Source organism: Acomys russatus, chromosome X (genome assembly GCF_903995435.1).
Source record: "Acomys russatus chromosome X, mAcoRus1.1, whole genome shotgun sequence".
NCBI classification, from domain to species: domain Eukaryota; kingdom Metazoa; phylum Chordata; class Mammalia; order Rodentia; family Muridae; genus Acomys; species Acomys russatus.
Genome location: NC_067169.1, coordinates 120570385 through 120583570, shown reverse-complemented (window position 1 = coordinate 120583570; position 13186 = coordinate 120570385). Strand labels below are relative to the sequence as shown.

General features: G+C 47.7%; 1 protein-coding gene across 3 annotated transcripts in view; it reads right to left on the bottom strand.

The window, feature by feature from the left end:
• Mamld1 (mastermind like domain containing 1) overlaps positions 1 to 10978 on the bottom strand; it is a 113350-nt gene extending 102372 nt beyond the window's left edge. For all 3 annotated transcript variants that reach the window (XM_051140968.1, XM_051140970.1, XM_051140969.1), the window contains exon 1: positions 10725 to 10978. The gene's annotated coding sequence lies outside the window, so the exon portion shown is untranslated. The remainder of the gene's footprint in view (positions 1 to 10724) is intronic.
• Positions 10979 to 13186: the final 2208 nt, after the last annotated feature.

Genomic DNA, 13186 nt, shown 5'->3' with positions numbered 1-13186 from the left:
GGAATGATGCAAAGGTGAATGCCCAAAGACCAAGTGGACATATGAAAACACAGGTGTTAAAGGTGTTTAAATATACTTGGTGAAATAACCTATGCAAATTCATGATAACTAGTTAGTAATTTAAAAATAAATAATTAATAAGTAGTAAATTAAAATTTCAAACCACTCAGCAAAGAATCACTCTATAAAGTGCAGTTTATTAGAGACAAACTTAAATGAGGACATCTAACCTGACATGTGTTGCCTAATAAGCTTGTCACTAGCTGCATGTGGCTGTTAAAGATTTAAAATCTAGTGAATACAAAATTACTTGTGTTATAAATATAAAACATATTATGTAAATAATAATAATGTATAACATCTTATTAATTATGTGTTGATTACATGCTGAATAGTTTAGATATATTGGGTTAAATAAAAATATATCATTCAAACTAATACAATCTGCTTATTTTAAGTTATTGCAGCTTAAATTATTTCTACTGGACAGCACTATGGTTTGCAAATTTTGTTCAGATCTTTCCCACCAAGGTCCTTGTCCATCTTATTGAAAGCTTCACCCTCCCTTGGCACCCTTTAATTCCCTTGATTTATTTTCCTTCAAGGCACTTATCATCTCACGCACTATACATTTTACCTTTTTGTTCTTTGTTTATCATTGTCTCCCTTACTGAGCTATTTTTATGTTTTTTTCTGCTTTGCTCACTCTTATATCACTGACATTTGTATCTGTACTTTCACTGTGGATATTAAATAGCTCATGTTCTACCCACCCCATCCTCCCTCCACATCCCCTATAATACCTTGTGCATACTAGACTTATAAAAATTATTTGTTGAATCCATTTTGCTAAGTAACTTTTAAACAGCTCTCAAATTGATTACGTTACCTTGAGTTCCAGTTTCATATGACAGCCTCCTTCCTTGTACCCTAATGGAAGCAGAGAGGTAAGCCCAATGCCAATCCCACTGAGGAAGACATGCCATAGGGGAGAAGAGAAAGAGGAACAGTTGTTTCCTAAGGGCCAGGAGCTCAGTAAACGAAGTTGTTACATACTTGCAAATATATTTGTTCAAATATCTACCTATCTCTTGCAGAAACATCATTGTATACTGCCTCTAGAAATATCAAAACGTAGGCCTGGAGAAATAGCTGAACAAGCATGAGGACCTGAGTTCGGATCTCCAGCACCCACAGAAAAGCATAGTTTAACTCTTGTAGAGGCAGAACATCTCCCCTCCCAACATCAGCTATCTTCCTCTGCTGCTCACTTCTTTGCTTTTTGAGACAAGAGTTTCTCACTGAGTATGGAACTCAAGGTGACAAGTGACAGATGAAGACTGCTGATGTTGTCCCCAGGCCTCCACACAAGTGGAGGTATGTGTATATGTACCCAGTCACGTATGGACATATAAATACACATACACAAATAAAATACATATCTATAGGTCAAACTGTTAGCCAAGTTGGAGGAGCCAACCTAACAAGAAAAAAAAAATGTCCCCAGATTCTCCCTCAGTGTAGTGATAGACTGATGAGGCTCAGAGGAAAAAGGGCCACAAGATGAGCTAGTGAAGCTGGGCCCAAGATTGCAGACTACTTCCCCACCAAGGCTAGAGTTCCCAGGCCCTACCCTCCACCCAGTCCACAGGAGTGGGGTATGGCTGGAGTTGGAAGAAGCAATTCTAGAGCTGGTGTCAGTGTCCAAAGGAGATGGGTATATTTTGTAAGCACTGCGTGAGCTGCAAGTGGCCAACACAGTTACATGATTTAAAAAGAAACCCGATTAAGGCTGAGCACTCTGGGTGCAAACAGTTGAAAGACTAAAGGCTTCTTTTAGACAAGACAAACTGTTACTCATTACAAAAATAAGGGTGGGGTTGCTTGAAGTTGTTTTTTTCTTTCTCTAATGAAAATTAGAAAACACGAAGTCAAACCTAAAAGCCATCTGTTTAAAATGAAATAATTTCAAATAACAAGCCCCTAGGGACCACCCCCCATTATTCATAAAATCTGTTTTATTTGAAATTAAGCATTTGTACAAGACCAACAAAATTCAATATTTACTGTTGGCTGAGAACAACTCATGGGTGTTAGGGGAGAGGTGAGGGATAAAACTGTCTTCCTTATAAGCTACTGTCTGATAGCTAGAAAGAAAAACCTCTCGGGTCTGTATTCTGCTGACTGCAGGGGGCTACATGTTGGGGTTGGGTGCAAGATGAGACTCCTGAGGCCTGAGCTGGTTTAACTTCTAGTCACTTGCAGGTAATATTTTTCTTCAGCTCCAGTATCCTTTGGCCATATAAAAAGAAATGCCAATGTTTTATCTTTAGCCAAACCTCTCAAACTGCTTTCCTTTAGCTAACAGTCTCCATGACCTTCTACATAATCAAAAGTAAAACCCCTAGGTACGCAGGTCTTTGGTAATGTAAAATTATAGATCCTTATGTGTCATTTTCAAATATTTCAATCATGGAATGCCAGGGCTAGAGGAGTTCTTGGATTTCCTTAGTTCTCTCCTACGTTCTAAATATGAGAAAACTGAGGCCCAGAAAGGAAAAGTGTCTGGCTTGAAGTGTCCTTAGTTGGTATCAGGGATGAGCCAGGAACACAGATGGGTGGGTGTTCTTCCCACTACAGTGCTGGGGGGTTTCTCAATCTCAAGAACGCAGTCCCAAACCAGTGCATATTTTCAAGGGCAATGGCCAACTGCCACACTTTATGATTCATAAATCACTACTGTTTGTTTGATTATATGATGCTGTCTCAAGTTGCTAGGTGCGATCTGCTTTCAAGCAACTGGCACGATTCCTCTCTTCCAGATTAATAATGAAAGTAAAGCTGAGACACTTTGCCCACGGATGGGAATCTAAGCTACTGTGCACTGCAATCCAGTAATAATAGTTATATTTTATATTTTCTTTACTTAACCATACTGGACAAATCTAGCTGGTTTATGAAAACATAGAATGAGCAGGAACACTTCAATGGTGACTATGAAGAGGGTCAGGAAACTGGGGACTCCATGAGTTTAATCTTGGGATTTCCCGGATGTGTTTGAGCCCAGGGCAGGCTTTTGGGAGGCTCCAATTAGATAATGGCCTCATCTTGTATTATTAGTGGGTAGGAAAGGACCCCTGGGCTGCCCTGCTTCTCAAGACATCACTCTTGCTCCCAAGGGAACACCTAGAAAATATGCAGGCAGCTTCTGGCGCTCCCTGGGGGTGTTGAATTCCCAATGGGATTAGTGTAGTGACACTCTCTGATACTGCCAAGGGCTCATTTTGAGATCCTGACTACAACTAACATAATCAAGCTCTTTATTCCATGGCGGGGCATCTCTAGAAAGAACTATATTGTTCACTTTAATTCCAATGTCAGCACAACTATTTTAACACCAAGTGGGTCAGATTTGACTCCAAATCCCTGAAATTAATTTTAGAGTGGCAGTGAAATAAAATAGCATACTTTGAGCTTTGTTGTAACATGTTCATGCAACACACAGCAAAGAAAATGTAGTAATTAGAGGTTAAATTAATCCTTGACAGACATGCAGCTTAGAAACTCTGTGCCCTCCTTCCCCAAACCTAGCATAATGCATGCCAGTCTTTCAGAATCAGACTCACAAAGCATGTGATGTTGGCAATTACACCAAAACTACCGTCCCGTTTTAAATTCCAAGGTCAGCACTGGAACTTCCAGAGACAGATGTTAACACTGAGAACTCACCAAGAATGAAACCCAAACAACCCCCAGCAAAGACCACCCAGCAAAGCTCCCCAGGGCACCAGCTGCCCAGTTTAAAGGCAGGGTGAGATAGCTTCCCTTCGGAGACCCTTGTGGCCAGGTCCGTGATGGATGGTGAATTTGTAGCCTCTACTTTTCAGCTTTGTTCAGTCTTGCAGCTGCTCTGTCCTGACCACACTGAGCACAGCATACATAGCCACAGGGAGATTATCTCACAGCACAATTCAAAACACTCTTCTTCCATACCTCACATCTCCTCTCACTACTTTTGTTCTGCCTTGAAAAAAAAATAGGCAGCTATTCAAATGTCTGAGCAAAAAGCTTCTTCTGGACATGCCTGAGAACTGGAAGGCAGGGGTTTCTTTCGGACAACTTTTCTATAGCACCCTGGAAAAGCTGGGCAGTTCTCTGGGTCTTGGTCTCTGGTAAAATCACCCTGGGATTGACCTTCCAACAGTAAGATCGATCTTTCAGCACTGTGTCTTTAGGAGACGTGACGTTCCTGTGTTAACTGTATGGTGATATAGTGACAACGGTCAGCTTGCTAATTGGGTCCATCAAACAGGGAAGCAGGCCAATGGTCCCAATCTCTTTTGCAACTGAGGTGCCAGTGTCCACTGAGAGAAGCCGAGAGTGGGTTTTTCAGGCTGAAGTTCTAGGGATAAATTATGAATGGATGGTATATGGGGTAGCAGTGTGGGGCTTGGAATAAGTGAACAGAACACTCTGGATTCCCCAAAGCAACACACTTTCTTGCCATGTCTATAGTCCATAAGGTTCCCGACACCCCTTGCCCTGCATAGAAAGCACAAGCCAGGGCCAGAAGACTCTCCTAACCTGATGTCATTCCATTTGGTAGCATGAACGCTTCTACCTGAGCTCTTCTAAAATCAATAGAACGGTATCCCTATGGCCTAGTGTCCAGGTACTCCTACAGAGGTAGAAGAAAGGAGGAAGATACAATGGCTGACTGGGCAGAGCGAGTCAGGAACTGCAGGTGGACCGGCTCTTACACTTCAAAAGACAGAATCTAGTGAGCGTGAGTTAGAACTTTCTCCAGGGCCACACAAGGTCCTTGTCTTATGGACTAGCGGAGGTCTACAGACAGTAGGGCCGTCTGAAGCTTGAGGCATGATGGAAGGGCAAGAACGCACTTCAGAGCAAGGAAAATTTCACAGCGTTTGCAAAGAGCTTTTTGCCTTCTTTTGCCCAACACCTCCCTAGATTGTGTCCCTGGGAAGCCTTTACTCTAGGGAGTCCAATGCCTTTGGCCGGGTTCCATTTCCCAGTGGAGTCTTTTAGATTGTAACACATCCAGTTGTTTGGAAATTGGGGAGGTCATATTTTAGGAGAAAACCTGAGACTCCAAGGAAACCAAGGAAGCTCTGGAAAGAGGAAGGAGAGAGAACAGCTGGAGGGGAGAGAGGGCAGACAAGGAGAAGCTCAGCTCCTTTGAGTCCATTTGCTCCCTTTGGTCCAGGAGTGACAGCTTTGTTAATTAAAACCGGGGTGGGGGTGGGGATGGGGCAGGATGTATATGAATATGCTATAATGTGCCCTTTGTCACCTTTTCCTCTTCCTTTGCACCATTTATAGCCAGAACAATGCATACACAACATCAGCAACAAGTAATAACATGTACCATAACATTCCACTGGGGAAATTTCCCTTTCCAGAGTCCTAAAGATGTTTAAAAATGTGCTATCTAAAATGTAAAAATCAGGCTGGTTCTTGCTAAGCTTGGCAGTACTTCTTTCCTGCCATCCAGTTGACTGGTGCTGCCTAGGTTACCCCTCTGTGGTGCTGGTGTGAGAGGTGTAGGATGGAATATTGTGCTGATCCATAGTAACCAGCTCCTGTTCCTCCATCATTTATCTCCCTCTCCAGTGACAACAGGGTTGGTCTATTCACACTCTCAGCATTCTATCTGCTCCAACAAACACTCAGCATTTTTTGCTTGGATAAGGAGATTTTTTTAGTTACATCCATTATATGTGTATCAACATTTATGGCAGCAAGATAATTGCCAAAGAACTGAGAGGATAAAAGGTCTTTCTTCATAATGTCCACCCTTACCCGTTTAAAAAAAATCAATATTAACATCAAGCAGGACAGTGGCAGAATCCTGCACTGCTGCTGAATCCTTGAAGTACGAAATGTGTTCCTTAGAAACCATTTTTCTGAACTGGAGGGTTAAGAAAAGGCTCAGCATCGAGTTCTGAATCCATACCCCAGTGGAATATGTGCATATGTGGATAGCGGGCCTTTTTGTCCTTGTAACCTTTGCTGAATAACTGCAAGGCAGCAAATCTGCTCTATATTTAATGAGTCCTCTGGAAATATGCCAGTCTAATTTCGGGAGTTTAGATCCCGTTATCTGTAGACCAGCCCAGTGATTAGGAGGTCTGCCGTCAATAGGCCCCCAGAGGGCTGATTAGGAGCACTGGACAAGAGGCACTCTGAGTTGCCTCTCAGGCCCCTTGTCTATAACTCTAGGTTAGACACAAGAGAGGGGATACTTCTCACTTTAATATTATTTTGATTGGCCTTTGGCTGTATTTAATTCCTCTCTTCTCAATGCCTCTTAAAATCTTAGCCCCAGTTCTTTATCTATCTCACTGTTTTCCATAATGCCAAGGCTGAATGTGGTATTGCATTTTTCTCAGAAAGTGATCATTTTGTTCACAAATCCTAATACTTCAGAAGTCGAAGGAAATTAGCTTCAGGAGTTACAGTGGGACTGCGAGGAGGAAGGACAAACTTGCCCAAGATCCCTCTGTTAATTAAAGAAAGATTTTGTTTTTTTTTTGTTTTTTTTTTTTAGAAATAAAAGTTCCCCAGCTTTTAGACAAATTATCTGATCTGTCATATATTGTCACTGGGAAAGAAAAACCAGTATGATTGAAATCAAGACTGTTTACTACATATGTGGAGTCCCTCTAAAAGAAAAGAAGCAGTCCAACTACTGCCAAAAGAACCCCTTGATTACAATCAATTTCTGTCCATCTCACAAGCCCAAACAGTAAAACAGTTCCTGGGCATGATTCACTAACAGGTGCATTTAAAGCCTTTAGCTGGTCAAATCTAGAGAGGGGAAAACACATTAAGTATGCTGCTGGGTTAAAAAAAAAAGTCTTTTCCTCACTGAAAAGAATCAGCAACAGCAAATCTCCTATCTTAATATGCTGTGAATATATGCCCCCCCCAACTCCAGCAACAGGCTATTTCCTGGTTGAGTTTAAAAATTCAGTGACGTTTCTGTTTCAACCCACACATCTGTGTCACTGTCAGCGTCAGTGACAGGAAAACAGACAAAGTCACCCTTTGCTAATGATTTCCTAACATGGAATTTCCTTGTCTCTTCTAAAGCCTTTCTTCAACCGCCAAACTGCTGCCCCCCCCCCAACACATTGTACTGGAGGAAAACTGAAAATGGTCATAGCCGGAAGAGGATGGTTTTAAAGGAGATCTTGCAAGGAAGCCCTTCAACATTTAAGATGTTTTAACAGAGAGATTAGGGGAAACACTGCTATTATTTACAACGCCAGTAGGTACAAAGCAGATAGATTTCTTCCAGGCATCTGGAACTCTCAGTTCCATCTCTTTCTTCTCTTTCCATACCTCCCAAGTTCTGCTATGAGCAACAGTCTCATAGATACTGGAGGAAGCATGCATAAGCTAGAGGGCAAAACAACTCCCAGAGTAGGAAAGAAGCACTAGAGACCTGCAAAAGCACAAAATAACATAGATGCCCATCACTTTCCCCACTGGAGCACAGGCTATTTAATATGCTACAAGCCATCAAGAGAAAAGAGGGCTGTTTCTTTAAGGGGAAAAAGCTGATTAGCTGCTCTAGCTGGCAGCAAACAGCTGGTCTGTCCGGCAGGTTCAAGGCCATTTCAGCTTCTCTCTTATGGAGGTACCATATGTTCCATCTCGCACATCAGCAGCTTTATTTTCCAATGCTCTTGCTTCAGAAGAGATGCACAAAAGGGGGAGAAGGTAGAACCAGTAGTTCACCCTTTGATTACTTTCTGATGCTTTTAGATATAATTGGAGTGTATGTATGCGTGTGTGTTGCGGGGCGGGGGAGGGGGGAGGTGTTGCCACTTCATCTACTACTCTAAAGGCCAAAAAATGTTCAGACAACACACTTGTTAATAAACTCCACAGATGGGAGTGGAGATGGAGAAAGATATGCAAAGAGGAATGAGTGCGCAGGCGTACATACGAAGGCTTCAACATCAGATTAAAGGAGAATGGGGGAGGGGTGGAGTCAGGGAGTGATCAAGAGGAACAGGATCGCTCAAGAGACCCACCAGCTAGAGTTAGGCCCGCCCACTCCTTACTTGTTACTTTTTTTTTTCTTATCAGTAGCCTTATCTTCCCAGGTGGAGAAAAGTGGACAATTTTGGAGAAGCCCAGAGGAGCAGGCTGACAAAATGTGAAAGGTTACTTGTAACATCAGGCTTAACATTCCACAGGGCAAGCCTTTTTTTTTTTTTTTTTTCTCTCTCCCAAATTTAGTGAGTGGTGGAGGAAGTGGGTAGAAGGAACAGGGCCTGGTAAACCCTAAATCCAACTGAAAACCTGATGCTGGTGCATTTTGGACACCAGTGTTTGTATAGAGAAAACAGGCCAAGTGTGGTCCCTGGCGGCTTTTGCATTCTCACTTCCAGTCCCAGACTACCCTAGAGGTGGCTAACTACTCACTTCGTGCCACAGACAAAGGGCACCCTTGGAGAGTTTGAATACTGTGTGTGTGTGTGTGTGTGTGTGTGTGTGTGTGTGTGTGTGTGTGTGTGTGTGTGTGTGTGTAGGGGATATGATAGAGGGGAGCAGGAAGGGAGAGGAATGTAGCTAGATTGCAAGGTGGTTAAAGCCTCAAGCCACGATCTCTGCCGCCTACAGGAGCATCAGCCATTCTAGGTTTTAGGCAGAGAGGGGCACCCCAAAGCAAAGCGAAACCGAAGAAAGGGCGCCCCCTATGCCCAAGCTCTGCCATCACAGTAACCTGCAGCTTTTACCCAGCCCTCTCAGTGTTAGCTGCCTCCTGCCTGGCTCTTGCCAGTGGGCCAGACAGTCTGGGCTGCAGGGATTTAGGGTGTCCAAGGCCAGCGCATGCAGAGCATCAGGACCAAGAGCTTTCCGTGACTTTTCTGGTTTCTACAGAGGGTCCTCAAAATACAGACACCCCCTCCTCCATTGCCTACACTAGCCCTCCTGTCCCGGGGCGGCTCGAAGCTACTTGGAGGCTGCCTCTCCCGCCCTCTGCCTCTGAGTCCCTTTCCCCTTCCCTCTCTCCAGCCTCCTGGGAAACAAAGGGGCTTTTTATAAAGCGGATTGTTGGCGGCGGCGGCGGCGGGGGTGGGAGGGAGGGGGGAATCTATAAAGACAAGAAGAGGTGGGAGGGAGGGAAGGAAAGAAGCTGCGCGGCCTCCAGGGGCCCAGAGCAGTGGTAGCAGCCTGGTAGCCCTGGTGGGTGTATGGTAGACCCCACCCGGTCAGTGGGCACCATAGCGAGAGCCTGCGCTTGCTAGGAAACTGGGCCAAGCCACTGTGATGCTCCCATCTGCCCACCACAGGCAGGCAACAGGAGTAGCGGACATGGCCCGGGGCTGATGGGGGAGACGTGATTCCCTTGGGGTCTTCTCTGAAAGACCCTGGCCCTCTCCCGAGCAAACTCTTTGAGAATTACTGAGGCTGGCGGAGACTTTGCGTCTTTGTTACAGCACGACCTTCTCTCCTCGACCAGGCTCTCTGGCCCTCAAAGACAATGTCCCGGAACCGGCCTTGGTCAGCTACCCGCAAGGGGAACATTTGGCTTGGAGACAGCACTCTAAGGGATTCCTTCTACTGCCAAACAACAAGGACAACCTACCCCAGCAAGTGGAATCCAATCTTCCCAGGTTCCCTAGCCACTCTGTGCTCCTGCCCTCGCTCACACACACCCACATTCTGGGTGCCCGACTCAGCCGCACCCAGCTGCAGGAGCCCAGCAGGGAGTGAATCTCCCAGATTGGGGCGCGTCTGTTTGCTCAGGTTCCGATGGCTTTAGGGCCGAGTTTTCAGTCTGGGTAATCCTATTAGCGTCCGCTCAGTCCGAATTTAATCACGGATCAGAATCAGACAGCACCGCTAGCTTTCCAGGCTTCAGACTCACTGCATCAGGACGGAACCTGGCCAAGCCAAGTGGCCAAGAAAAGTATTTGGCGGCGCTCCGGGGGGCTTCCCACCCGCCCTAGGCAAAGCCTGGCGCCGGCTCTGCCGCTGAGAGAATGCCCGGGAGCCTGGAGCGCCAATTCCTGCATAGGGACTCTGGGAACGCTGGGTGGGAAATCAGCAGGGGCTGCCTCAGGCCCCCAGCCCTGCTCCAGGCTGCTTTCATGAGGAGGAGTTGGCAAGTGGGGTGGGGGAAGCACTGGGCAACGCGCACACCCCACAGTCTGCTCCGCGGTAGCAAATCAGTTTGGGGCGGGGGAATTCCTCATCCAGTACCCACTGCTGGACTCTGGGAGCTGGCACGGGAAGACAGTGTCTCTGATGGCACCTTTGGCAGTGAGCGAGTGCCCCGGAGGTGTGGGATGGAGTGAATGCCTCCTGATAGCCTAAGGTAGCCCAAGGAGTCCGCGCAGCTTGCACCCCTCTATACCTTTGGTCCTCGGAATGCAGCTGCCTCCGCCCAGTTTTGGACGCCCTCTGGGGTACCTAAAAGAAGGTAGAAGCCAAAAACCCTGAGCGTTGAGACCTGCACTCACCCTAGTTAGGCCAGCTTGAGAGGGGGTAGCCAACCCCCAGCACCAGGTGGGCCCGTGTGCTCAGAGCAAACTTTGGGGTCTTCCATCTCACAGCATCCCGGGGCCCAGGAGCCTCAAAGATGGAGACTGTAAGTGGGGGCTATAAGTGCCCCCTGGAGTCCCCTCCCCTCCGCCACCCGGCCAGTCAGTCGGACCTCCCGCACCCGCCTTCACCCTTACCGTGTTGCGGAGCTCCAGCAGCAGCCAGGGCAGAGCCAGAGGGGCGGGCGGCCGCCGGCACCGGCAGCCTTCCCCCAGGCGCCAGCCGAATGGCCCAGCCGGATTGAAGATCACCCCCTGGCTAGCGGCCGGTGCCCCCACGCCCGCCCGCCGCCCGCCGCTTCAGCTTGCGGCCAAGTTCATGCTGGCGGCGCTGCAGTGGCGGCCTCAATCTGCTCGCTCCATTCCCACCGCCCGGCTCCGCGCCGCGCGCCCGGAAGGTGGAGTTTCGGGGGTTTAAGTTACTGATAGGCATTTCTCACTGCTGTGTCACTCGGGGAGGAGGAGACACGCACGCCGCACACTCACACACCCTCACACTCACGGCGACCAGCAGCTCCGGTCTTAAAGGAGAAGCTGCGCTGCCCTGCCTGCGACCCCACCGGCCTTGAGCTGTTAAGTGCATGGTTTCCAGACCAAGATGTAGCCAAAAGCAGCCTAAGAACCAGTCGCCTAGGGGACTTCTCACATCCTCCAAACACTTTTTAATGGCCAAAGGAACAGCAGGCTAGCTTCATAGTGGCAGCCTCATTTCTCCTTTATGGCTCCTGGGCAGCCAGGAGAGACCAGAGAAGTGGAAAGGCTGAGGGTACAGTTACCTGAAGGCTCCTTCGGAGGTGAAGGGTACCCTATACCAGCAAAGTCAAGAGGATTGGCTGTCCTGTACCCTGATGGGGAGAAGCAACAGTGGGGTTAGAAGGTGACCCCAGTCGGAGCCACTGGAGGGTCAAAAGAGACCCTGGGCCTAAGGGAAAAAACCATGTGCCTCAGGTTAACCTTTCCAGATAGCATTGGAACAGAACAAGCTAGTAGCTACTGAGGGTTACCAAAGGACAGAATAGTGAGAGGGAGCGTGAGCGAGAAAACCGCTACCCAACCGGGATTAGGTGAGGGTATATTCCAGATTTAGCCTGAGAGATTGAAGACAGAGGACAAGACAGAAACCAAGAGAAAAGTGATCGAGATACTCAGAGAGACAGATGATGATGAGGTAAGCAAAGAGGAAGGAAGACCCCTTCTCAGTCTCTGTAGAGTCCCCCCCCCCCCTCCTTCAGGTAAGGGCACTCACCTGCAGTGAGTGGCAGCTGCACTGGTAGCGCTGGTCTTACTCTCCACGTAGGGAGGCGATAGGTTTGTAGGCTCACCAACAGCTCATACCTGATGGTCAAACAAGCCGACCAGCAGTAACTTCAGTAGGGACCTAGGCTTTCAAGTGTCAGCTATTAACCTACAGGCCACCGCCCCAGCCCCCCTCCCCCGCCTCTCTGTCTCTCGCGCGCGCGCAAACGCTTGCCTTCTCCCTCCTTAGTGTCTCTGTCCTTACTCCCCCCTCTCCACCCCCGCTCCTGTCCTTAGCTCAGCGGCTGATTGTTGTCCTAGCTGCCAGTAAGCTTATCCCGGAACTCAGGTGCGCTGGCCACAGTCTTCCTATTGCTTGCTTGCTCTCTCTGTCTCTGGGCTCAGGACAAGCGAAGACCATGCTCAGGCTAGGCTTATGGTGGAGTTGTTCACAGGACCAACACCTGTGGCTTTTGCAGCAGCATGAGTTGCTTGTAGACTGCCTGGTGGACCAGTGAGCAGAGCGAGCGTCCTCTACCCTGGAGCTGCCTAGGCTGGAGACTTCTCCCTGGTAGTGGGCTGCACCCCTTTGTCAAGGTACCCAGGCATGTTACTAACCTCAACAATCCCTGGTGGCAGCGGCCGCAGCTGCAGAAGGTGCAGTAGCAGTGGCAACCTAGGCTGAGCTACTCCCACAGCTAGCACTGGGCTTGTGCAGTACCTCAAGAAGCAAGGTGCAGCTTGTCCACCTGTCCAAAGGAGCCTAAGGTCATAAAGGGGTGGGACTGCCGCCCACTCAGCCCCTCCTCTCACCTTCTCCCTAGCCCTGGGGCATAGGACAGTCTGGGGGGAGGGGGGCCAAAGGTTCTAGAATCAACAACAACAACCAAAAAAAAAAAAAAAAAAAATCCCCTGGTGGACTTCTTAGGTGCTACATAGCTGCGCTGTCCCTTCTAAGCTTTTGATGGAGTTCTGTAGTGACCTAGCTCTGTCTGGGACTAAACTCAAGGCACAGATTCTGGATACTGGAGGCATGAACCATCCAGTAGGTCAAGGGGGTGCATTTCTCAGGCTGGCAGTTTGGGAGGAATACATTGTAGCTGGGTCCAACCCTTTCTATTTTGGACCTGCAGTTGCCAGCAGAAGCTATGGGTTGCTAGTGAGACAATCTAGGGTGCCCTCGGATTCACAGAGAGGAGACTTCATCTTGGGCTCCTTTGGCTGAGGGAGCTTGATCTTCTCTTGAACAGTATCTGAGTTAAAAGGAGTAGGTTAGCTAACCAAGGTGGGGCATTGTTAGCAGGCTTTTCTCATTCGAATGTGTACTAGCTGAGAAGGTGGAAGGGGCAGCTCTACTCCTAGAG